At 40.1% G+C, this 25,090-nt stretch overlaps 1 protein-coding gene across 10 annotated transcripts in view; it reads right to left on the bottom strand.

Moving 5' to 3' along the window:
- The window catches only part of TASP1 (taspase 1), a 318,727-nt gene extending 305,766 nt beyond the window's left edge, over positions 1 to 12,961 (bottom strand). For 4 of the 10 annotated variants that reach the window (XR_004957029.1, XR_004957030.1, XM_036244402.1 and 1 more), the window contains exon 1: positions 12,934 to 12,956. The gene's annotated coding sequence lies outside the window, so the exon portion shown is untranslated. Of the gene's footprint in view, positions 1 to 12,933 lie in introns of all 10 variants that reach the window. The other 6 variants (XM_036244396.1, XM_036244395.1, XM_036244398.1 and 3 more) reach the window with 4 other exon arrangements.
- Between the last annotated feature and the right edge of the window lie 12,129 nt (positions 12,962 to 25,090).

Below are 25,090 nucleotides of genomic sequence, written 5' to 3' on the forward strand. Positions count from 1 at the left end.
GTAATCAAGACTCTCACAGCAAACAAAAGCCCAGGCCCGGATGGCTTCATGGGGGAGTTTTACGGAACATTCAATAAAGAACTAACACCCACTCTCCTCAAACTATTTTAAAGAGTTCAAGAAGAAGGAAGACTTCCAAACTCGTTTCATGAGGCCAGTGTAATTCTACTTCCAAAACCAGAAAAAGACACTACAAAGAAAGAAAACTACAGTACAATATACCTGATGACAATAGACGCAAAAATCCTGAAAATACATCAAAAAAATTATTCAACATGACCCAGTTAAATTCATTCCAGGGATGCAAGGCTGGTACAGTATTCACAAGTCAATAAATGTGATACACCACATAAATAAAATGAAGAATAAAAACCACATGATCATATCAATAGATACTGAAAAGGCAGTCGACAAAATCCAGTATCCATTTCTGATAAAAACGCTCAGCAATCTGGGAATAGAGAGATCATATCCCAACATAATAAAGGCCATATATGAAAGACCTACAGCCAACATCATACTCAATGGGCAGAAATTAAAAGCACTTCCCTTAAGAAGAGGAACAAGACAAGATGCCCACTTTCTCCACTCTTATTTAACATAGTACCAGAAGTCTTAGCCACAGCAATCAGACAGGAAGAAAAAATAAAAGGGATCCAAATTAGAAAGAAGGAAATGAAGCTGCCATTATTGACAGATGACATGATATTATACATAGAAAACCCTAAAGATCCATCAAAAATGTACTAGACTTAATACATGAATTTGGCAAAGTAGCAGGATATAAAATTAATGTCAAGAAATCGATGACATTCTTATACACCAATGATGAAGTCACAGAAAGAGAAACTAAAAAAAAAATCCCATTTACCATTTGGCAAAACAATTAAGATACCTAGGATTACACTTAACCAAAAAATTAAAAGACGTATTTGCAGAAAACTACAGGACATTGAAAAAAGAAATAGAGGAAGATATAAAAAAAGTGGAAGCACATACCTTGTCCATGAATTGGAAGAATTAACATCATTAAAATGTCCATATTACCCAAGGCAATCTATAGATTCAATGAAATCCCCATCAAAATACCTATGACATATTTCACAGAACTAGAACAAATACTTCAAAAGTTCATATGGAACGAAAAAAGACCCCAAATAGCCACAGCAATCTGGAAAAAGAAAGATAAAGTAGGTGGGATAACAATACCAGATATCAGGTTATACTACAAAGCTACTATAATCAAAACAACCTGGTACTGACACAAGAACAGACATATAGACCAGTGGAACAGAACAGAGAACCCAGAAATGGACCCAACACATTATGCTCAATTAATATTTGACAAAGGAGGCAAGAGCATACAGCAGAGTAAAGACAGCCTCTTTAATAAATGGTGTAGGGCCCTGGCCAGTTTGGCTCAGTGTTTATCCTCACCCGAGGACATTTTTCCATTTTTTTTTTGTACAGACAGACTGGGAGGGAGAGAGAGGAAGAGAGAGAGAGAGAAACATCAATGTGAAAGGGACAGATCGAGTGGCTGCCACCCGCACGACCAACCAGGGCTGGGGACAAACTGCAACCAAGGTACGTGCCCTTAGCGGGAACCGAACCCGGGTCTCTCCAGACCGCAGGCGGGCGCTCTAACCGCTGAGCCAAACCGGCCAGGGCTTGGCTCAGTGTTTAGAGCATCAGCCTGCAGTTGTGAGAGACCCGGGTTCAGTTCCTGCTAAGGGCACGTACCTCGGTTACAGTTTGTCCCCGGCCCTGGTTGGGTTGTGTGGGTGGCAACTACTCGATGTGTCCCTTTCACATCGATGTTTCTCTCTCTCTCCCTCCCTTCCTCCCACACTATCTGAACAAAATATCAAAAAATATCCTTGGGTGAGGATAAATAAATAAATAAATAAATGGTATTGGGAAAATTGGACAGCTACAGGCAAAACAATGAAACTATACCATCAACTTACACTACATACTAAAATAAACTAAAAATGGATAAAAGACTTAAATGTGACCCATGAATCCATAAAAATCCTAGAAGAAAACATACGCAACAAAATTTTGAACATCATACACAGCAGAATTTTCACTGATACATCACCTAAAGCAACAGAAACAAAGGAGAAAATGAACACATGGGACTACATCAAATTAAAAAGCTTCTGCACAGCAAAAGATAAAATCATCAAAATGGAGAGGCAACCCACTGTATTGGAGAACATCATTGTCAATGATACATCAGATAAGGGGTTAATTTCCAAAACATATAGAGTACTCATACAACTCAACAAAAAGAAGACAAAGAACCCAATTAAAAAATGGGAAGAGGGCCCTGGCCGGTTTGGCTCAGCGGTTAGAGCATTGGCTTGCGGTCCAGAGAGACCCAGGTTCGGTTCCCACTAAGGGTACGTACCTCGGTTGCAGTTTGTCCCCGGCACTGGTCGGTCATGCGGGTGGCAGCCACTCGATGTGTTCCTTTCACGTCGATGTTTCTCTCTCTCTCTCTGTTCCTCTCTCTCCCTCCCACTCTACCTGAACAAAAAATGGAAAAATGTCCTCGGGTGAGGATAAAAAAAAAATGGGAAGAGGAACTAAAGAGACACCTCTCCAAACAGGACATACAAATGGCCAAGAGTCATATATAGAAATGCTCAATATCACTAATCATCAGAGAGATGCAAAATAAAACAACAATAAGGTATCACCTCACACCTGTCAGAATGGCCTCCATCAACAAATCATCAAACAACAAATGTTGGTGAGGGTGTGGAGAAAAGGGGACTCTAATACACTGCTGGTGGGAATGCAGACTGGTGCAGCCACTATGGAAAACAATATGGTGTTACCTCAAAAAATTAAAAATTGAATTGCCATTTGCCCCAGTGATCCCACTTCTAGGAATATACCCTAAGAAGCCTGAGACACCATCCTGAAAGAATACATGTACCCCCATGTTCATAGCAGCATTATTTACAATAGCTAAGATCTGGAAACAGCCCAAGTGTCCATCAGTAGACGAATGGATAAAAAAGCTGTGGTACATATATACAATGGAGTACTATGCAGCTGTAAGAAGGTAAGATCCCTTATCTTTTGAGACGACATGGAGGGACCTGGAAAGTATTATCCTAAGCAAAACAAGCCAAGCAGAGAAAGACAAATATCACATAATTTCAATTATTTTTAGAATATAATATCCATAACAGTCTGAGAAATAGGGTAGACCCAGAGACATGGAAGTAGGGTACAGGCTGACAACCCTCAGAAGAGGGGGTGGTGGGGGAAGGAAAGAGATAAACCACAGAACTTATATGCATGTACGCATAACCAATGGACATGGACAACAAAGCCAGGGATGGGGTGGGGAGGATGGGGAGGAGGATGTCAACGAGGTAAAAAAAAAGGAGAAACATCTGTAACAAAAATAAAATAAAAAATAAATAAATAAATCCAAAAAAACGAGGATAGTGTAAGGCGCCTCTGGGACAACTTCAAGAGTGCCAACATTCGCATCATAGTGGTGCCAGGAGGAGGAGAGAGAGAACAAGAATTTGAAAACCTATTTGAAACAATAATGTCAGGAAACTCCCTTAACTTGGTGAAGAAAACAGACATACAAGTCCAGGAAGCACTGAGAGTCCCAAACAAGATGAACCCAAAGAGGTCCACACCAAGACACATCATCATCAAAATGCCAAAGGTTAAATATAAAGAGAATCTTAAAAGCAGCAAGAGAAAAGCAGTCTGTCAGCTGATTTCTCAAAAGAAACTTTGCAGGCCAGGAAAGAGTGGCAAGAGATATTCAAGATGATGAAAAGCAATGACCTACAACCAAGGTTGCTCTATTCTACAAAGCTGTCATTTAGAATCAATGGACATAACAAGAGTTTCCCAGACCAAAAACAAAAAAAAAAAAAAAAAAAAACCTAAAAGGATATCATCACCATCACCACCAAACCAGTATTATATGAAATGTTGAAGGGTCTTCTTGAAGGAGAACAAAAAAAAATATGAACAATAAAATGGCAACTAATACATATCTACAAACAAAATGAGCAAGGAGTACAGAAACAGACTCATAGATACAGAGAACTTTTTGTTGCTTGCCAGATGGGTGGCAGCTGAGGTGATGAGTGAAAAAGATGAAGGAATTAAGAAGTACAAATTGGTTGTTAGACCGATGATCCTCAAGGGGGAGGGAGGGCAAGATGAGATAAACCAAAAAACTTCTATGTGTATATGCATAACCAATGGACACAGACAAAAGTGTAGGGAAGGCAGAAGCAGGGCAGGATTGGGGAAGAGGGGGTCAATAGGGAAAAAAAAAAAAAAAGAAGGGAACATCTGTAATGAATCAACAATAAAGATGAGTTTTTAAAAAAAAAAAAAATTGAAAACTGCAGTAAGAAGGGAAACTTCACAACACTATTCCTACCTAGGGAAGGAATAGACAAAAACATGGCCAATTAGTAGTATTGGCCCAAGAGGTCTTTTTTGTTTTTGTTTTTCTGGATCTTGAACTTTTGGGGCTATACAAACTAAAGGTAATTCTAATAAATCGCCCAGCCGGTGTGGCTCAGTGGTTGAGCGTTGACCCATGCACCAAGAAGTCACTGGTTCAATTCCAGGTCAGGGCACATGCCCAGGTTGTAGGCTCAATCCCCAGTGGGAAGCATGCAGGAGGCAGCCAATTAATGTTCTCACTCATTGATGGTTCCATCTCTCCCTCTCCCTTCTTCTCACTCTAAAATCAATAAAATAAAAATATTTTTAAAAAAAGAAATAAATAAATCATAGTATTTGATCTCTATAGTTAAGGCTAAAGAGGAAAAAACAAATCAAGTCCACAAATTTACATCAAATATCCCTGTGATGTTTTTATCACATTTGTAGTCATCATTACAAATCATTATTTGAAAGAGATGAAGCAAACATCAGTATAGTCACACCAAAAATGTCTAACAATTCAGCTAAGTTTTGAGGTAACACTCAACACAAAATTTTTCCAATGAAAGGAGATGTTTAAGTATGTTAGTTTTATAGAACAAAAAACAATTTTATAGATCCATTTTTATCGTGCCTTTATTTCTGAATATGTCTGAATATAGATATTTTGTAATTTCCCACCAGTGATAATATTAAAATTAGTTTTATTATTTCTAAAAAAAAACACTGGAAACTTGCCTATTCTGCAAAAGTTGCTTGAAAAGTTAAACATTAAGTTAGCATATTACCCAGCAATTCCATGCCTAGGTATAAACCCAACAGAACTGAAAAACATGTCCACACAAAATTTGTACATGGATGTTTACAGCACAATTATTCATAAAAGTCAAAAAGTGAAAACAACTCAAATGTCCATGAACTAGTAATGATTAAATGCGATATATTCAAACAATGGAACATTATTTAGCCATAAAAAGGAATGAAGTATTGATACACACTATGGCATGAATGAACTTTGAAAACAATGAAATAAATCAGACACAAAAAGCCACATGTTGTATGTTTCCATTTATATGAAATGTCTATGGTAGGCAAATATAAAGAGACAAGAAGTAGATTAGTGGTTGCCTAGGAGTGGAAGGATGGAGAGGATTGAGGAGTAACTGCTAACAGGGACAGGGTTTTCTTTGGGGGCAATAAATTTTCTGAAATTGTGGCAATGGTCCCAAAATTCTAAATACTAAATACCACTGAATTATACACTTTAAGTAGGTAAATTATATGATAAATAAATAATATCTTGATAAAGCTGTTTGGGAATAAAATAAAATAAAACACTCCTTGCTTCCCATAAATTACATCTTTATCCATAAAATGTATATTTTCCAGGTTACCAATCCTAATGGCCTTTGCTTAATCCTCTGGCTTGCAATTTCTGATTCCCTAGATCCCCTGCTTAGCAAGCATGCCAATCTAGTATCCTAGCTCTTCATGGCTTCTCTGATGCCTCCCAACTTTGTCCTCTTACATGACTGGCAAATGGATCCATTCTCAAATGTCTCCTTCAGCGATTTTATCCTTTCGAACTATTCTCTGAGGAATTCAGATGATTTCTAACTCATTATCTTCTGTCTCTTGAGTTCCAATCACAAGTCTGGATAGCTCAACTTGTATCCTCCTCACTCTTAGCCTGCCCTAAACAAATTTATCTCTCCACAGAAATCCATGTCTTTCCACATTACTCCCTATTTTTCTTAACAGCACCATCCTTTTCTAATTCATCTTAAAAAGTCACCTTCTCCTGCACCCAGTTTCCAACTTTTGCAGATTTCTCACTCAAGCACTTAATCTTTACCTTACTGCCTTGACCCTCGTTCAGCTCACATACCTCTCAGCATCAACGATACCCAAAAAAGCATATTAACTTTTCTCCTCAAGTCCAGGCTATCATAAAACAACCACCCACAAAAAAGCTGCCAAAATTTCATAAAGGACAATGCCAACAAAAACAAATAGATGCCAAAAGAAATGAGCAAAGAATACATAAAAGGAAATATAGCCCGGCTGGTGTGGCTCATTGGTTGAGCATCGACCTGTGCACCAAGAGGTCACTGGTTCGATTCCCAGTCAAGACACATGCCCAAGTTGTGGGCCAAATCCCCAGTGAGGGGCATGCAGGAAGCAGTCAATCAATGTTCTCTCTCATGGATATTTCTACCCCTCTCTCCCGCTCCCTTCTTTTCTCTCTAAAATCAACAAAGAAAAAAAAAAAGACACTTTAAAAAAAATGAGGAAATATAAACTGAATTCCAATATTAAGAAAAGAATATTCAAAGACATATAAACAAAAATGTAATCTTTTTAACACTACAATTACAACCATAAACTAATGTAATCTTTTTTTTTTTTAATTTTTTATTGAAGTATAATTTACATACCATCAAATGCCCCTGTTTGAGGGTATCTTTTTATTTTTTTTTTTATCCTCACCTGAGGACATTTTTTCCATTTTTTGTTCAGACAGAGTGGGAGGGAGAGAGAGAGGAACAGAGAGAGAGAGAAACATCGATGTGAAAGGGACACATCGAGTGCTGCCACCCGCACGACCAACCGGGGCTGGGGACAAACTGCAACCGAGGTACGTGCCCTTAGCGGGAACCGAACCCGGGTCTCTCGGGACCGCAGGCCGATGCTCTAACCGCTGAACCAAACTGGCCAGGGCTGTAATCATTTTTTAAAAGCATTTGTCAGTATCAAGAGCCTTAAAATATATAATGTGTATATATTATATTTCCAGAAATATTCTATGCATGAACTAGTCTACACAGACACAAGTAACAGTACCATGGATATCTCTGAGAACTGGGAGACTGACGGGAAAGGATAAAAGGGAAAGAGAATTTTTTCCTAATAACATTTTGTATTTGAATTTTTCTTTACTAGGTACTATACTACAAAGAAAAAATTTAAATTAGCCATCTCTGAGAACACAATTAATGTAATTAACCTGATTATTAAGGCCAGGAGAGACACTCAGAATAAAACATTGTTTTTGCTCCAAGGACTTTCACCACACTGACATAAGGTCTACATTTTGACCCCATTTCTCTCAAAGACGGTTTGATTTTCCTACTGCATGTCATAACACTATGTGTTTTTCTTTAACTCATTTAGAAAACTACCACATGTCCTTATTTGTCCCTTATGTTGAAGTTTTTTGCTCTAGATTACCTTGTCATTTAGAAGCAGTTGAAGGAGGAAATTATGAAATCCACTCATTTTACAGAAAAAGGCTTTTACAAAAATCCAGCCCTCGCCCTGGCCGGTTTGGCTCAGCGGTTGGAGTGTCGGCCTGTGGTACAGAGAGACCCGGGTTCGGTTCCCACTAAGGGCACGTACCTTGGTTGCAGTTTGTTCCCGGCCCTGGTTGGTCGTGCGGGTGGCAGCCACTGGATGTGTCCTTTCACATCGACGTTTCTCTCTCTCTCCCTCTCTCTCCCTCCCGCTCTATCTGAACAAAAAAATGGAAAAATGTCCTTGGATGAGGATAAAAAAGTAAATAAAAAAATAAAAAAAAAGAAATCCAGCCCTCACGCTATAACAACTGATGAATAAAGAAGCGTTTTGTTGCTCTTAACATCGTGACACTGAAGGTTTAATGCCCCATTAAATAAGCTCCAAAACATACTTATTTCACCTTTGACCCTGTAATTCGACTTCTGAGAACACTTTCTACCAAAATAAGTTTGAATGCAGAAAATGTTCTATGCCTTTAATGCTGTGTTTATCACACTATAATGAAAAAAAAAAAAAAAAATCAAAGTGTAAACTAAATGGCCAATGTAAAGAAATGCTTACACTTCCGGCCAAGATGGTGGCATAGGTAAACGTGGTATCACGTCCTCCCACAACCACATCAAAGTTACAACTACAGAACAACCATCATTCAAAACCACCTGAAATCAAGCTAAATAGAAGTCCTACAACTACGGCATTAAAGCGGCAGCCACATCCAGACTGGTAGGAGGGGCGGAGGCCCCTCGGGCTGATCCCACACCCACATGTGGTGGATAAAAATCAGGAGGACACCTCGGCTAGGAAGGTCCTTCCTGAGGACTCAGGGGACCCTGTCCCACACCAGACGACTCACTCAGGGATCCAGTGCTAGGAAGAGAAGTCCCCATAACTTCTGGCTGAAAAAAACAGCAGAAACTGAGGCTCAGGGAAGCTGAAGCGGCTGGAGCCCCAGGCAGCTCCTTAAAGGGCCCATGCACGAACTTATCGGACTCACTCCCTCTAAGCTTGGAGGGGAGGCAGCTCAAGTGGCACCAAAGACATACAGGGGAGAACTGAGCTGTTTACCACAGGGGCAAGGGCTGGAGAGGGGGCTTTCTACAGAACAACGTGCTGTCAGAGGCCTTTGTTCCTTTGGTGAGCCCTTCCCTGGTGCAGCACACAGCCGCCATATCTGGGACTCCAACAACCTGGCTCACACTGTTTGCCCCACCTTGGTGATTCCCTGAGGCCCCGCCCACCCAACTTTCAGGCCCACCCAAGCTGTTGCCAGTTGCTTAACCAAAGGATTGGCCTGTCTGGGATCCTGCTTCAGGTTTTCCTAAATTCTTTCAAATTTGGTCTCAGATAGCCCCATACCTCTCATTAGGTAATACGCAGAAACAAACACAGGGAGACAGCCAAAATGAGGAGACAAAGAAATAGGTCCCAAATGAAAGAACAGAACAGAACCCCAAGAAAAGAACTAAGCAAAATGGAGGTAAGCTACCTAACAGTTGCTGAGTTCAAAATACTGCTTATAAGGATGCTCAATGAACTTAGTGAGGGCCTCAAGAGCATAAAAAAGGACCAGTAAGAAATGATGGATGCACAGTCAGAATTGAAGGAGGCATTAACTGAAATAAAGAATAATTTACACAGATTCAATAGTAGAGTATGTAAATCCAAGAAGCACACCATTGATTTGGAATATAAGAAAGCAAAAAATGCCCAATCAGAACAGCAAAAAGAAAAAATAATCCAAAAAATGAGGATAGTGTAAGGAGCCTCTGGGACAACTTCAAGCATGCCAACATTCGCATCTTGGGGGTGCCAGAAGGAGAAGAGCAAGAACAATAAATCGAAAACCTGTTTGAAACAATAATGGCAGAAAACTTTCCTAACTTGGTGAAGGAAACAGACATACAAGTCCAAGAAGCACAGAGAGTCCCAAACAAGATGAACCCCAAGAGGCCCACACCAAGACACGTCATCATCAAAATGCAAAAGGTTCAAGACAAAGAGAGAATCTTAAAAGCAGCTAGAGAAAGGCAGTTAGGTACCTACAAGGGAGTTCCCATAAGGCTGTCAGCTGATTTCTCAAAAGAAACTTTGCAGGCCAGAAGGGAGTGGCAAGAAATATTCAGAGTAATGAAAAGCAAGAACCTTCAACCAAGATTACTCTACCCTGCAAAGCTGTCATCTAGAATCGATGGCCATATAAAGACTTTCCCAGACAAGAAAAAGTTAAAGGAGTTCATCACCACCAAACCATTATTATATGAAATAATGAAGGGTCTTTTTGAAGAAAAAGATAAAATATATAAGCAAACAAAATGGCAGTGAATACATATTTCCCGACAATGGAATCTACAAACAAAATGAACAGGCAGAACAGAAAAATTCTCATAGATACAGAGAACATTTTGTTGATTGCCAGATGGGAGGAGGGTTGAGGGAATGGGTGAAAAAGGTGAAGAGATTAAGAAGTACAAATTCATTGCTAGACTGACAAACCTCAAAGGGAAAGGGGTTGGGGGGGTGGGAAGAAATAAACCAAAGAACTTATATGCATAACCAATGGACACAGACAATAGTGTGGGAAAAGGCAGGAGGGGTGCGGGAGGGGGAGGAGGGGGTAAATGGGGAAAAATGTGGAACACCTGTAATACATTTTACATGCAACAATAAAGATTTAAAAAAAAAAAAACAACCACAAAACAAAAATGAATAATAAATAAATAAATAGAAAGAAAGAAAAGAATTGGTGTTGGGAAAATTGGACAGCTACATGCAAAAAAATGAAACTAGACCGTCAACTCACACCATACAAAAGAATAAACTCAAAATGGAGAAAACAATGTAATGCAGCTTGTGAATTCATAAAAATCCTAGAAGAAAATGTAGGCAACAAAATTTCAGACATCAATATGCAGCAGAATTTTCACTGATACATCACCTAAGGCAACAGAAACAGAGGAGAAAATGAACACATGGGACTACATCAAACTAAAAAGCTTCCGCACAGCAAAAGAAACAACCATCAAAATGGATGACGGGGAACCCACTGCATGAGAGAGCATAATTACCAATGATACATCAGATAAAGGGTTAATTTCCAAAATATATACAGTGCTCATACAACTCAACAAAAGAAAGACAAAGAACCCAATTAAAAAATGGGCAGAGGAGCTAAATAGACACCTCTCCAGGCAGGACATACAAATGGCTAAGAGACATATGAAGAAATGCTCAACATCACTAATCATCAGAGAAATGCAAATTAAAACAACAATGAGGTATCACCTCACACCTGTCAGAATGGCCACCATCAACAAATCATCAAACAAGTGTTGGCAAGGGTTTGGAGAAAAGGGGACTCTTGTATGCATAACTGATGGATATGGTCAACAAAGCTGGGAATGGGGTGGGGGGATGGGGAGGACGGTGTCAATGGGGAAAAATGGAGAAACATCTATAACAAAAATAAATTAATAAAAATAAATAAATAAAAAATATAAGTATTAGCAAGGATATAGAGAAAGCAGAACCATCATATCCTGCTGGTGTAGGCCACTTTGGAAAACATGGCAATTCCTCAAAAAGTTACTGTATGACCCAGAAATTCCACTTCCAGGTATACACCCAAAAGAACTGAAACATACATCCACATGAAAGCTTGTATATGCATGTTTACAGCAAAATTATTCATAATAGTCAAAAAGTAGAAACAACCCATATGTCCCTATGGTATACTCATATAATGGAGTATTATTCAGCCATAAAAAAGAACATAAAACAACATAGATTAACCTTGAAAACATGCTAAGGGAAAGAAGCCAGACAAAAAAGAGCACATATTACATGTTTCTATTCACATGAAATAAGAAAATCCATAGATACAAAAAGTAGATTTGTGGTTTCCAGGGACTAAAGAAGCTAGGGGAGGGTATGTCTATAGGGAGTGTCTATAATGGGTACAGGTTTCTTTTGAAGGTGATAAAAATGTTCTGAAATTGGTGGTGGTAAGTACACAACCTTGGAAATATACTAAAAAACCAAATTTACAATTTAAAAGAATGGATTTTGTGGTATGTAAATTGTATCTCAGAAAGGGAAAAAAAAAGATCTATCTATATAATGAAAGCAATGTACAAAAATTATGCTTTTTAGTTACACTGCCCTTCCTAGGAATCAATCTAGAAGATTCCAGGACTCCCTTGGATACCAAAACACAAGGATACTCAAGTCCTTTACAATGTAGTACTTTTTTCACCAAATATTTTCGATCTGTGGTTGATTGAACAGGCATGAATCCACGGATATATATGGCCAACTGTAATCATATTTTATATACATACGCTATGATTACAAGTAGATTAAAAAATGCTCAGAAAAATTACAAAAAATGATTTTTAAAAGCTGGGTGGTGTAAATATAGGTGATCGCTTAAAATATTTCTGCATTTCTCGGATATTCTTTAAACAGCATGCACAGCTTCTTGTGGGGGGAGCTTTATTTAAAACAAACAAAAGAGGAAATTCTTAAATTCCTAAGTGTATAAAATATCTTTTACTTCACATTCAACGATTTCAGTCACATGGTCCCCAAAATACCTGTCATTCCCCTCCCCTACAGAGGCCAATCAAGTTGAACTGTCTCCTTCCGGAAACAGGATGCCCTCTATTTCCAGAGCACCTCCAGCAACAGTTTTCCACCCTCCTCTCCAACTGCTGCTCCTCCTTCTTCTAGGTCCTCTCCTCCTCCTCTTCCTCTGCCAGAGCAGTAAAATGCTAACGTCCTGCGGGATTCTAACCAGGCCTCTACTACACGCGGGGCTGCTGTGACCCCAACCGGCCACGCAGGGCTAGGGCGCACACCCTCGGGATCTGCGAGCCTCAAACTTCGAGAAACCCGCAGCCGGAGACTGCACAGTGGGTGAAGGACAGCGAGGACTCCCACACACTGGCAGTCCTTCCCCGGAGAAGGAATGAGGCCGCCAGGCTGGAGCCAAGGCTGAGAAGGGGGCCGGCGCGGGCCCCACGCACGACCGAGGGAAAGAGGGACGTCCAGTCCGCTCCTTCACCACCGCCCCCGGGAAGGGGCATCTGCGCACCGCCCCCTCCCGGCCCTGGAGAGGAGCTCCCAACGAGGAAGCAACGCGGCGGCGGCGGCGGCGGCGCGGACAGCGTGAGAAAGAAGGACACTCACCCGCGTCAGCCCCGAGCCCTTACAGCACCGGAAATAGTCACCGGCCCGTTGCCAGGGTGAGGAAGCGGGGGTGACATCCAGCCTTCCCATTGGCGTTGAGCGTTACCACGTGGCCGGAAGCTTAAGCTCATGCGCTGCTCTGACTCCGCCCTGTGCTCCAAAGCATTTCACCTGGGTGCAGAGGTGCCTTGGGGATGCTACCTGGAACCTCGTTCTGCCTTGAGCTGGCGCCATTGCCGGTATCTCCTCATCAGGCCCGTAGTGAGCAGGCCGGATGTGACTGCATCTGATCCAAGTGTTTTGGATGACTAGCGATGTGATAGGAAAAGAAATTAAAGTAGCCACCATTTATTGAATTTAAGAGCTTAATTTTATTAAATTATTGCAGGCCCTGTATACAGTAGGGAAAACTGGAGTTCTCTCTGGATTGCATGTGGGAGATAGGGTCCAGCCTTGCCCTGGGGAGAATGAAAGTTTGGGTGGCCTTTCTTTTGCCATCTAGCACCGAAAACCGAGACCCAGTACCATGATGTAATCCCTTTAATGTTTCCTGTAACTATTAACAAAAATTCTGTAACATATAACCACCTTTAAAACTGCCTTGAAAAGATCGACAGGAACAAAGCAGTATTTTTCCAAGTATGATTCCCAGACCACCAGCTTCAGCTTCACCTGAGTTCAAATTCTTCTTCACTTTATACTTACTAAATCAGAAACTTTGGGTTTGAGACCCAACAATATGTTTTAACAAGCCCTCCTAGTGCTTCTAGTGCACCTAAAATTTGAGGACCACACAACTAGAGGGCCTTTCTCTGTAGCATAGTTGTAGAGGTGATGGAAGGAGCTCCTTGGGAGAAACAGGAGCAGCCAAGGATTTGTACCTCTAGTAATCCAGAAAGAAGGTCAGAAAGGCGATTTGGGGGCAAATATGGGAATGAGACCCTGGAACTCATTCCCATTCTGGTATTCTGGTATTCCTACATAAAATATATATATATATATATATATATATATATATATATATATATATATATATATAGTATGGGAAAGATTTCTCAACTGCTAGTAATCTCAAATTCATTTTAATAACTTTTACATTATCCAAGGTATTTTTCTGCTGATAATCTTCTCTGTGGACAAAAGTAAAAGGATAGAAAACAATATGGAGTTTTCTCAAAGAATTAAAATTAGATCTACCATCTACTCCCACAATTCCACTTCTAGGTATATACCCAAAGGAAATGAAAATAGGATTTTGGAGAGATATATACACTCCCATGTTTATCACAGCATTATTCACAATAGCCAAGAGATGGAAACTGCCCAAATGCCCATCAATGGATGAATAGATTTTTTTTTTAAGAGATATATGGTATATACACAATGAAATATTATTTAGCCTTGACAAGGAGAATTTCCTTCATTTGTGACAACATGGATGGACCTTGAACATATTGTTCTAAGCGAGGCAAATCAGACAAGGAAAGACAGAACTGTACGATAACACTTATATGTGGAATCTAAAAAAGTTAAATCTGTAAAATACAGAGAGTAAAATGGTGGTTGCCAGGGGGTGAAGGGGATAAAATTAATGGTGTTCAAGGGTACCAATTTGTAACAAGTAATAAATAAGCCATAGAGAGCTAATGAACAGTATAATGAATATAGACAATAATATTGTACTATAATTATGTAATGTGATAAATATTACATTCTTTCAATTATATGTTACTCCCCATCTTTTCCACAAATTCCATTTTTCTTCTACAATATTTAAAACGTGAGCAAGACAAACAAACCAAAGATTACCTGATTCTCATTTCAAGTTCTGATGGCAACAGACACATTGTCTTCTGAGCCCTGACAAAGACTAGCAAGATTATAGAAAGCCCAGTCGCCATCTCTGTTTTAATCCTTGTAATCTGTCCATCTGTCTCTCTACGAAGTATCTGGCCATTTGTGTCACCATCCCTGGTTCATAGGGCAATATAAATGTGTTTCCTGAGCAGCAAAGTGTCTTCCTCATTTGTCGATGTTGAATGTAGCACCTTTCTCCACATCTGCCTACCTTATCTTATTTTAATATGTAACAATCCCTCAATGCTCTCATAAACTTGTGAAGATTAAATAAAATTTAGTGAGTCAAACCAGTGTCAGCTTTTCAGCCACCTTTCTCTGACCACTTTTATTTTTTTCAGCTTTATTGAGGTATATTTAATACACAAAAAATAAACATTTAGATTTAAAAAGTAAAATAGAAAAACACTTTTAATGTATATATTTTGCTGAGTTTGGACATATGCATACACTTTTGATACTATCCTCACAATCAAGGTAGTAAAAATACCCATCACCTCCAAAAGATTTCTTGTGTCCCTTTGTTGATTAGTTGGGGGGTGGGGTGGTAAGAAAACTTAGCATGAGATCTACCTTTTCTATTTTTTTTAAATTAATTTATGTTTGTTATAGATGTTTCTCCTTTTTTCTCCATTGACACCCTCCGCCCCATCCCCTCCCACACCATCCCCAGCTTTGTTGTCCATGTCCATCGGTTATGCATACAAGCATATAAGTTCTGTGGTTTATCACTTCCCTCACCTATCCACCCCCTCTTCTGAGGGTTGTCAGTATGTACCCTCCTTCCACATATCTGGATGTACCCTGTTCCTCACTCAGACTGTTATGTTCATTATATTCCACAAATAAGTGAAATCATATGATGCTTGTCTTTCTCTGTTTGGCTTGTTTCGCTTAGGATAATACTTTCCAGGTCCCTCCATGTTGTCTCAAAAGACAAGGGATCTTTTTTTTCTTACAGCTGCATAGTACTCCATTGTGTATATGTACCGCAGCTTTTTTATCCATTTGTCTACTGATGGACACTTGGGCTGTTTCCAGATCTTAGCTATTGTAAATTGTGCTGCTATGAACATGGGGGTACATATATTCTTCCTGATTGGTGTTTCAGGCTTCTTAGGGTATATTCCTAGAAGTGGGATTACTGGGTCAAATGGCAGTTTCATTTTTAATTCTTTGAGGTAACACCATATTGTTTTCCATAGTGGCTGCACTGGTTTGCATTCCCTCCAGCAGTGGACTAGAGTCCCCTTTTCTCCACACCCTTGCCAACACTTTTTCGATGATTTGTTGATGGTGGCCATTCTGACAGGTGTGAGGTGATACCTCATTGTTGTTTTAATCTGCATTTCTCTGATGATTAGTGATGTTGAGCATTTCTTCATATGTCTCTTGGCCATTTGTATGTCCTGCCTGGAGAGGTGTCTATTTAGCTCCTCTGCCCATTTTTTAATTGGGTTCTTTGTCTTCCTTTTGTTGAGTTGTATGAGCACTGTATATATTTTGGAAATTAACCCTTTATCTGATGTATCATTGGTAATTATGCTCTCTCATGCAGTGGGTTCCCCGTCATCCATTTTGATGGTTGTTTCTTTTGCTGTGCGGAAGCTTTTTAGTTTGATGTAGTCCCATGTGTTCATTTTCTCCTTTGTTTCTGTTGCCTTAGGTGATGTATCAGTGAAAATTCTGCTGCATATGATGTCTGAAATTTTGTTGCCTACATTTTCTTCTAGGATTTTTATGAATTCACAAGCTGCATTAAATTGTTTCATCCATTTTGAGTTTATTCTTTAGTATGGTGTGAGTTGACGGTCTAGTTTTATTTTTTTGCATGTAGCTATCCAATTTTCTCAACACCATTTCTTAAAGAGGCTGTCTTTACTTCATTGTATGCTTGAGATCTACCTTTTCAACAAATTTTTAAATACACAACATCATATTATTAACTATAGGCCTTATGTTGTATAGAAGATCTCTAGAAGTTATTCATTTTGTGTAACTATAACTTATACCTATTGTAGAACATTTCCCCATTTCTCCTTCTTTCAACCCCTGGAAACCACCATTCTATTCTTGATTCTGAGTTTAGCTGTTTTAATACTTCATGTAAGTAGAATCATGCAGCATTTGTCCTTCTATTACTTGTCTATTTCACTTAGCATGTCCTCTATGTCGCAAAGAGCAGTATTTCTTTCTCTTTTTAATTTTTTTAATCCTCACCCGAGGATTTTTTTCTATTTATCTTCAGACAGAGTGGGAGGGAGAGAGAGAGAAACATGGACGTGAGAAAGACACATCAACTGGTTGACTCCTGAATGACCCCGACCAGGGCCGGGAACGAACCGCTACCAAGGTATGTGCCCTTGGCCAGAATTGAACCCGCAACTCATTGGTCCATGGGCCAATGATCTACTGCTGAGCCAAACCAGCCAGGGCTTACTTCTTTTTTTAAAATCTGAATATTCTCTCATATGTATACACCATATTTTCTTTATTCATTCATCTGTCGGTAAGTAGCTACATTATTTCCATATCTTGGCTATTGTGAATAATGCTGCAGTGAACATGCGTAAGAAGCTGTCTCTTCCAGATCCTGATTTTAATACTTCTGGATAAATATTTGGGAATGAGATTGCTGGATCACCACAACCCCCTTGTAGTCCTCACTGGTCCCCTCCCTGCTTAACTCTGTCAGCAGCACACAATTCCAGCTCTATCATTTTTTCCTATTTATTTTTATTATTGACCATCTCTCCTGCAAAGTCAGCTACATAAGCACAGGGACTTTAAAAACACACACACATTTTATTGATACTTAACATAAATAAAGAAAAGTATAGATTGATGGCTCTACAAAGTGAATAGGCCATGTAATCACTCAGACCAAGTGAAAGAAATCACAACCTCTCCCCAGTTTTTTGAACTTTATGTAAAGGGAATTTTACAATATAAACTCTATTATGTCCATCAACCTCATGCTTTGAGATTAGTCCATATTGTATATTTATTCTCATCGCTCTGTGGTATTTTGATATCTGACTATTTATTTATTCCTTCCACTATTGATGGTCATTTGGGCACTTTCCAGTTGGGCTTGTTATGGGTTGAATTGTGTACCCAAAAAAGATGTATTGAAATACTAACCACTGGTACCTGTGAATGTGATTTTATTAGGAAACAGGGTCTTTGCAGATGTAATCAAGCTAAGATGAGGTCATTAGGATGAGCCCTTAATTCAATATGACTGGTGTCCTTAAAGAAGAAGGAAATTTGGACACAGATATAGACAGACACACAAAGAGAGAACACCATTTGATAACAGGGGCAGAGATTGGAGTGATGCAGCTCCAAGCCAAGGAATACCAAGGATCAAAGGTCACCACCAGAGGCTAGGGAAACGCAAGAGACCTGAAGTCTGAGAGTGAGCATGTCCCTGCTGACACCTTGATTTTGAGCTTCCTCCAGAACTATGAGCAAATAGATTTCTCTTGTTTTAAAACACCACAATTTGTGGTACATTTTTTGTGGCAATCCTAATAAACTAATACAGAGCTATTACAAACAATACTTCTGTGACCGTTTTAGTACATGTCTTTTGCTATAGCCATGCACACACTTTTTTACACTCACAATTCTAAAGTTGACTGGACTCAGCTAAGCAGTTTTCACTTGAGGTTATATAGTTGTAGTTACATGGCAGCTGAGGCTAGAGTCACCTGAAGACTTCTTCACTAAAATGTCTGATAACTGGGCTGGTTATAACTGGAACAGCCAGGAAGTAGTTGGGCATCTTTCTCTCTCTCCATGCGACTTGGACTTCCTCGCAGCATGGAGGGCACAGTATAGTTAGATTTCTTACATAGCAGCTCACTTCCCCAAGAATAAACATTTTAAGAAAAAGGAAAACCTGGACACTGTCAGGTCTCTTAAATTAGGCCCGGAACTAGCAGAATGCCACTGACACCATAGAAAGGCCAGTCAAAGGCCACACAAGATTTAAAGGAGTATGTCACTGTCTCCACCTCTCGACTGGTGCAATGGCACGTCTGTAGGGAGAGGGGGAATTGATAGTAGCATTACTGGAGAGAAACCCACACTCAGTAAGGGTTCAAAGGCTGCATGTGACTAAGACCCTCTTTAATTAAGAAAAAAAGAAGCATTTGTTAAAAGAATGGGATAACTCACAGAGGCAATGAGGAAACTTCCAGAAAAGGTAGGAACCAGAGAAGTTCTAGTTTCCCAGCAAGTACTAATGCACAAACGTTTCCAGGTACAACTATGGGGTAAATGAACTTCCTCTATTTCTTGTACTTATGTTTCTTTGTTCAAGATTCAAATTCTAGAGTGGCAAAAATAAAAGTATGGCATAAATTGGATCACATGTCCACACCCTGCCCAAGAGAAGGCAAGATCTTAAACTCATAATCTCACAACACTAAATAAAATGGAAGAAGGAAATTGAGAAACTTTTTTTTAATATTTTATCTTTATTGTTGAATGTATTACAGATGTTTCTCATTTATTCCCCATTGACCCCCTCCTCCCCACTCCTGCCCCCTCCTGCCTTTTCCCACACTGTTGTCTGTGTACATTGGTTATACATATATACATATAAATTATTTGGTTTATTTATTCCCTTCCCCCAAACCCCTGCCCTTTGAGGTTTGTCAGTCTAGCAACCAATTTGTACTTCTTAATTCCTTCACCTTTTCACCCATTCACCCAACCCCCCTCCCATCTGGCAACCAACAAAATGTTCTCTGTATCTATGAGAATGTTTCTGTTCTGCCTGTTCATTTTGTTTGTAGATTCCATTGTCAATAGATATATATTCATTGCCATTTTGTTTGTTCATATATTTTATCTTTTTCTTCAAAAAGACCCTTCAACATTTCATATAGTAATGGTTTGGTGGTGATGAATTCCTTTAACTTTTTCTTGTCTGGGAAACTCTTTATATGGCCATCGATTCTAAATGACAGCTTTGCAAGATAGAGTAATCTTGGTTGTAGGTTCTTGCTTTTCATCACTCTGAATATTTCTTGCCACTCCCTTCTGGCCTGTAAAGTTTCTTTTGAGAAATCAGCTGACAGCCTTATGGGAACTCCCTTGTAGGTAACTAACTGCTTTTCTCTTGCTGCTTTTAAGATTCTCTCTTTGTGTTGAAACTTTTGCATTTTGATGATGATGTGTCTTGGTGTGGACCTCTTTGTGTTAAACTTGTTTGGGACTCTCTGTGCTTCCTGGACTTGTATGTCTGTTTCCCTCACTAAGTTATAAAAGTTTTCTGCCATTATTGTTTCAAACAGGTTTTCGATTTCTTGTTCTCTCTTTTCTTCTTCTGGCACCCTCAAGATGCGAATGTTGGCACTCTTGAAGTTGTCCCAGAGGCTCCTTACACTATCCTCATGTTTTTGTATTCTGTTTTCTTTTTGCTGTTCTGATTGGGTGTTTTTTGCTTCCTTATATTCCAAATCGATGGTTTGCTTCTTGGCTTTACCTACTCTACTATTGATTCTGTGTAAATTATTCTATATTTCAGTTAGTGCCTCCTTCATCTCTGACTATGCATCCTTCATTTCTGACTGGTCCTTTTTTATGCTCTTGAGGCCCTCACTAAGTTCACTGAGGTTCTCTCTAAGTTCATTGAGCATCCTCATAAGCAGTATTTTGAACTCAGCAACTGTTAGGTTGCTTATCTCCAGTTTGCTCAGTTCTTTTCCTGGGGTTTTGTTCTGCTCTTTCATTTGGGACCTGTTTCTTTGTCTCCTCATTTTGGCTGCCTCCCTGTGTTTGTTTCTGTGTATTACCTAATGAAAGGTATGGGGCTATCTGAGACCAGATGCTGCTTGTTTAAAATAATTAAGGAAAACCTGAAGCAGGATCCAAGACAGGCCAATCCTATGGTTAAGCAACTGGCAACAGCTTGCATGGGCCTGAAAGTTGGGGGGCAGGGCCTCAGGGAATCACCAGGGCAGGGCAAACAGTGTGAGCCAGGTTGCTGGGGTCCCAGATATGGCAGCTGTCTGCTGCCCCAGGGAAGGGCTCACCAAAGGAACAAAGGCCTCTCACAGCACATCTATCCATGAGAAAGCCCCCTCTCCAGCCCTCGCTCCAATGCCAAAGAGCTCAGTTCTTTTCTGTATATCTCTGGCGCCCCTTGAGCTGCTTCCCTTCCAAGCTTAGAGGGAGTGAGTCTGATAAGTCTGTGCTCAGGCCCTTTAAGAGGAGCTGCCTGGGCTCCAGCCACGTCAGCCTCCCTGAGCCTTAGTTTCCACTGATTTTTTCAGCCAGAAGTTATGGGGACTTCTCTTCCTGGCACTGGAACCCTGAGCAGGTGCCTGGTGTGGGATGGGGACCCCTCAGTCCTCAGGGTTGACCTTCCCAGCAGAGGTATCCTCCTGATTTTTATCCACCACATGTGGGTGTCGGACCAGCCAGTCGGCCTCCGCCCCTCCTACCAGTCTGGATGTGGCTGCTGCTTTAATTCCGTAGTTGTAGGACTTCAATTCAGCTTGATTTCAGGCGGTTTTGAATGATGGTTGTTCTGTAGTTTAGTTGTAACTTTGATGTGGTTGTGGGAGGACGTGATACTGTGTTTACCTGCCATCTTGACTGGAAGTCCGAGAAACTTTTCTTTTAAGAAACTTTTCTAAGAATAGAGGATGTGAAAGCGAGGCTGCACAAACAACAGGAGCCCATTGCCAAGGGTGCTTTGGGGGTAATTTGGCCTAAAATAAGAGAACCAGTCAGGATTTCCCCCTCTCTATACCTTTCTTAATATCTGCCTATGTTATATTGTCTATTTCTGTGACTCCAGTGCAGTCTTAGAAAACTTAAAACATATCTTTTGTTTGGAATTATTAACCCTTATTAATTTATATAATTTAGAACCAATAACATTTCTCCATCATTTATAATCTTTACAAAGAAGAGTGCACCTGATAGTATTTGAAAGAACAATGAGGTTATTTACCATCTCCTCCAATGTTTCTTTTAAGTGTGAAGACATTGAAGAAATTTGTATGTAGTATTAAGCTACAATTTTTTTTTTTTTACTTCTTATTATGGAAATTTGCAAAGTTATGCAAAAGTAGAGAATATAGTATAATGAAATTCCTTATTCTAATCACCAGTTAATCTACTTTATCTGGGTTTATTCTGGCTACTCACATTTTGTTATCTAATGCCTCTGGTATCCCTACTACATCTCCTTGGCTGCCTCTGATTTCATCCCTGGCAGACAGCTTCCCTGTGTCTTCTTTCTGGTCCAGGGTAATTTCCAGTGCTGTAGTAGCTTGCTCAGCCTTAAAGAAGCACAGCCTGGAAGTTAATACACATCCCAGGGGCAACCTGCAACCAGAGAAGGGTTTAAGTGCTCCAGGCTTCTGTCCTTTAGGCCATTTCTGAAAGGCGTCTTTTAAAATTTCTGGCATACTGAGTCCTGAGTTGCCTGCAGCAGCAATTGATGAAGTTACTTCACATTGGCTTTTCCTACTCCCTGCTTTATTCTTTATAGTCCCTCACTTCTGTTGCCTGTATCACTTGCAAAAAGCTTCCTGCCCTGCCCTAGCTGGGTGGCTCAGTTGGCTGGAGCATTGTCTCATACACCAAAATGTTGCAGGTTTGATTCCCAGTCAGGGCACACATGAGAGGCAACTGATTGATTAGTCTCTCTCTATCTCTCTCGTCTCTCTCTCTCTCTCTCTCTCTCTCTCTCTCTCTCTCTCTCTTCTTTTCTGTCTCTCTCCCTCTCTGTCTCTCTCAAATTAATTTTAAAAAATATATCCTCGGGTGAAGATTAAAAAACAAAATGGCTTCTTGCACCTAAGCATCTAAGTACCTGTCTCAGGTTCTGTATTCAGGGACATCCAAACTAAGACTGGCATTCTTTATCCAGTCATGTCATATCTTCTGATTACCGTCAAAGCTTAATATTAATTTACATGAGGCTCATTTTACAAAGAGGACTCAAAATGTTTTTCAAGATGTTTACCAATGGGGCTAACAGCTATAGAGAAATTACGAGAGCATAATTCTGTTTTTCTATAAAAATTAAGAATAGTATTCTCTTCCAATATTCTTGCTTATCTAAAAAGGATGGAGAGCCCTGGCCGGTTTGGCTCAGCGGTTAGAGCGTCGGCCTGCGGTCCTGAGAGACCCGGGTTTGGTTCCCGCTAAGGGCGCGTGCCTCGGTTGCAGTTTGTCCCCGGCCCTGGTTGGTTGTGCGGGTGGCAGCCACTCGATGTGTCCCTTCACGTCGATGTTTCTCTCTCTCTCTCTGTTCCCCTCTCTCCCTCCCACTCTGCCTGAACAAAAAATGGAAAAATGTCCTCGGGTGAGGATTAAAAACAAAATAAAAATAAAATAAAATAAAAAGGAGGGAGAAAGGAAGAGGAGAGGAGGAAAAAGAGGGGAAGGGAAGAAAGGAGAGGGGAGAGAAGGGAAAAGGAAGTGATGACCTTATCTTTCTGACAGTTTTTACTATAGAATTAAAGCATGCTTTAGGCGCTGGACATAAATAACCCCATCTGAATTGAGCTTTACTTCCAAAACCCAGACTGGAGCTTTCTAACCCATGAGTACCCTTAGGATGTGTTAGCAAGTGAGTTGGCTGTCAACACCTTGAGACCTGGGAGCACACGCAGGCCCCCAGGGAAGCTGAGCCCAAGGGTCAGAGGACAGCACTAGTGTCTCTAATGGGAAACAGATGTTCCCAGCTGTCGCCTACCATCAGCCTGCTCACCAACTGTTTGCAGCCCTGGCTCCCTCTGGACCATTCCAGCTGTATAAACACACTTTTATCCACAAGCTGACTGTGGGGGCAGCTGACATATCTGTCTTCTTTTCTGTTAGAAGAGCCTGCCTATGTTGAATCCAAGGATTAACTCATTAGAATAACAATTAAACAAAGGTGGGTTTTTTTTTCTTTTGTAATTTTTAGCCTCTATTTTGTTTGCTATTAGCTGTTCTATATTAGCCTGGGTGGTATTAGCTGATGGTTAATATATTGAGAGTTGAAGGCAAAGAGAATCTGTTTGAAATAAGAAGGCTTTAAAGAGAGGTGGAAAGGCAGTGTGGAAATCAGAATGTTTGAGTTCTAGATGTAACCACATGTCCTTGAGAATACCACTTAACCTCTGGAACCTCATTTTTCTTTATCTGTGAAATAAAGAAGTTAGACTAGCTGATCTCTAAAGGACTTTCCCATTACTAACATTTTAAATAATTTATTTTTGCCCGGATGGTGTGGCTTAGTGGATTGAGCATCGTGCCATGTACTAAGTTCTTGGTTCGATTCCCAGTTAGGCATGTGCCTGCGTTGCGGGCTCAATCCCCAGTAGGGAGCGTGCAGGAGGTAGCTGATAGATGTTTCTCTATCACATAGATGTTTCTAGCTCTCTCTTAAAAAAAAAAATCAATAAAAACTTATTTAAATAAATAAATAAATAATAAATTTTTTCATGGCTTTTTACTATATTTTTTTATTTGAAAAACACTTTCTGAGCATCTGTTAGGTACACAGTAGTCTGATCAGCACTAGAAGATTCCTTAGAGAGTCCAGGCTATGGTAGGCATCTGTTTTCTTTTCTCTCTCTAGCATCGCTTTTCCCCCCTGGTAATAATGTCCCTTGACTATGGAGACTGATTCACCACCCTCATTTTATGTGTCTTTGCTGGGTCTTTCAGTCAAAGTGTCCTGAGACTCTGGCCCAAGTACAAGCATGTGATCCAGGCCTAGCTAATTACATACTATCATGGGGTTAAGTCTAGCTCATGACTCATTCCAGGCCAATCCAAATTTTTCTCTGAAAACTTATGAATTTTTGGAGAGAGGATCTTCTTTTACATGTGGGGTTACTAAATTGGAAAGAAGTGTAATATGGGGCCATTCTTTTTTTCTGGTGCATGAAGAAAGTCTATCTGAAGTTGGAAAAACTAAGGCTAACACACGAAGAGAAGAAGAGCCAAGAAATGGGGAGAGCCCTGGCCACTGTGGCTCAATAGTTAGAGTGTCAGCCCACACACCAAAGGGTCTCTGGTTCAATTCCAGTCAAGGGCACATACCCCCAGCATGCAGGAGGCAACCAGTCTATGTGTCTCTCTTACATTGATGTTTCTCTCTCTCTCTCTCTCTCTCTCTCTCTCTCTATCTCTATCTCTATCTCTATCTCTATCTCTATCTCTCCTCCCTCCCAAAAGAAAAAAAATTTAAAAAATTTCAAATGGTCTGGTTTGAAAACCCCTCCCTCCGGTTATGTGTGTCAATCTCTTTCTCTCCTAGTTTGAGATGGCTTTC

Source organism: Molossus molossus, unplaced genomic scaffold, assembly GCF_014108415.1.
Source record: "Molossus molossus isolate mMolMol1 unplaced genomic scaffold, mMolMol1.p scaffold_m16_p_6, whole genome shotgun sequence".
In the NCBI taxonomy this organism is placed as follows: domain Eukaryota; kingdom Metazoa; phylum Chordata; class Mammalia; order Chiroptera; family Molossidae; genus Molossus; species Molossus molossus.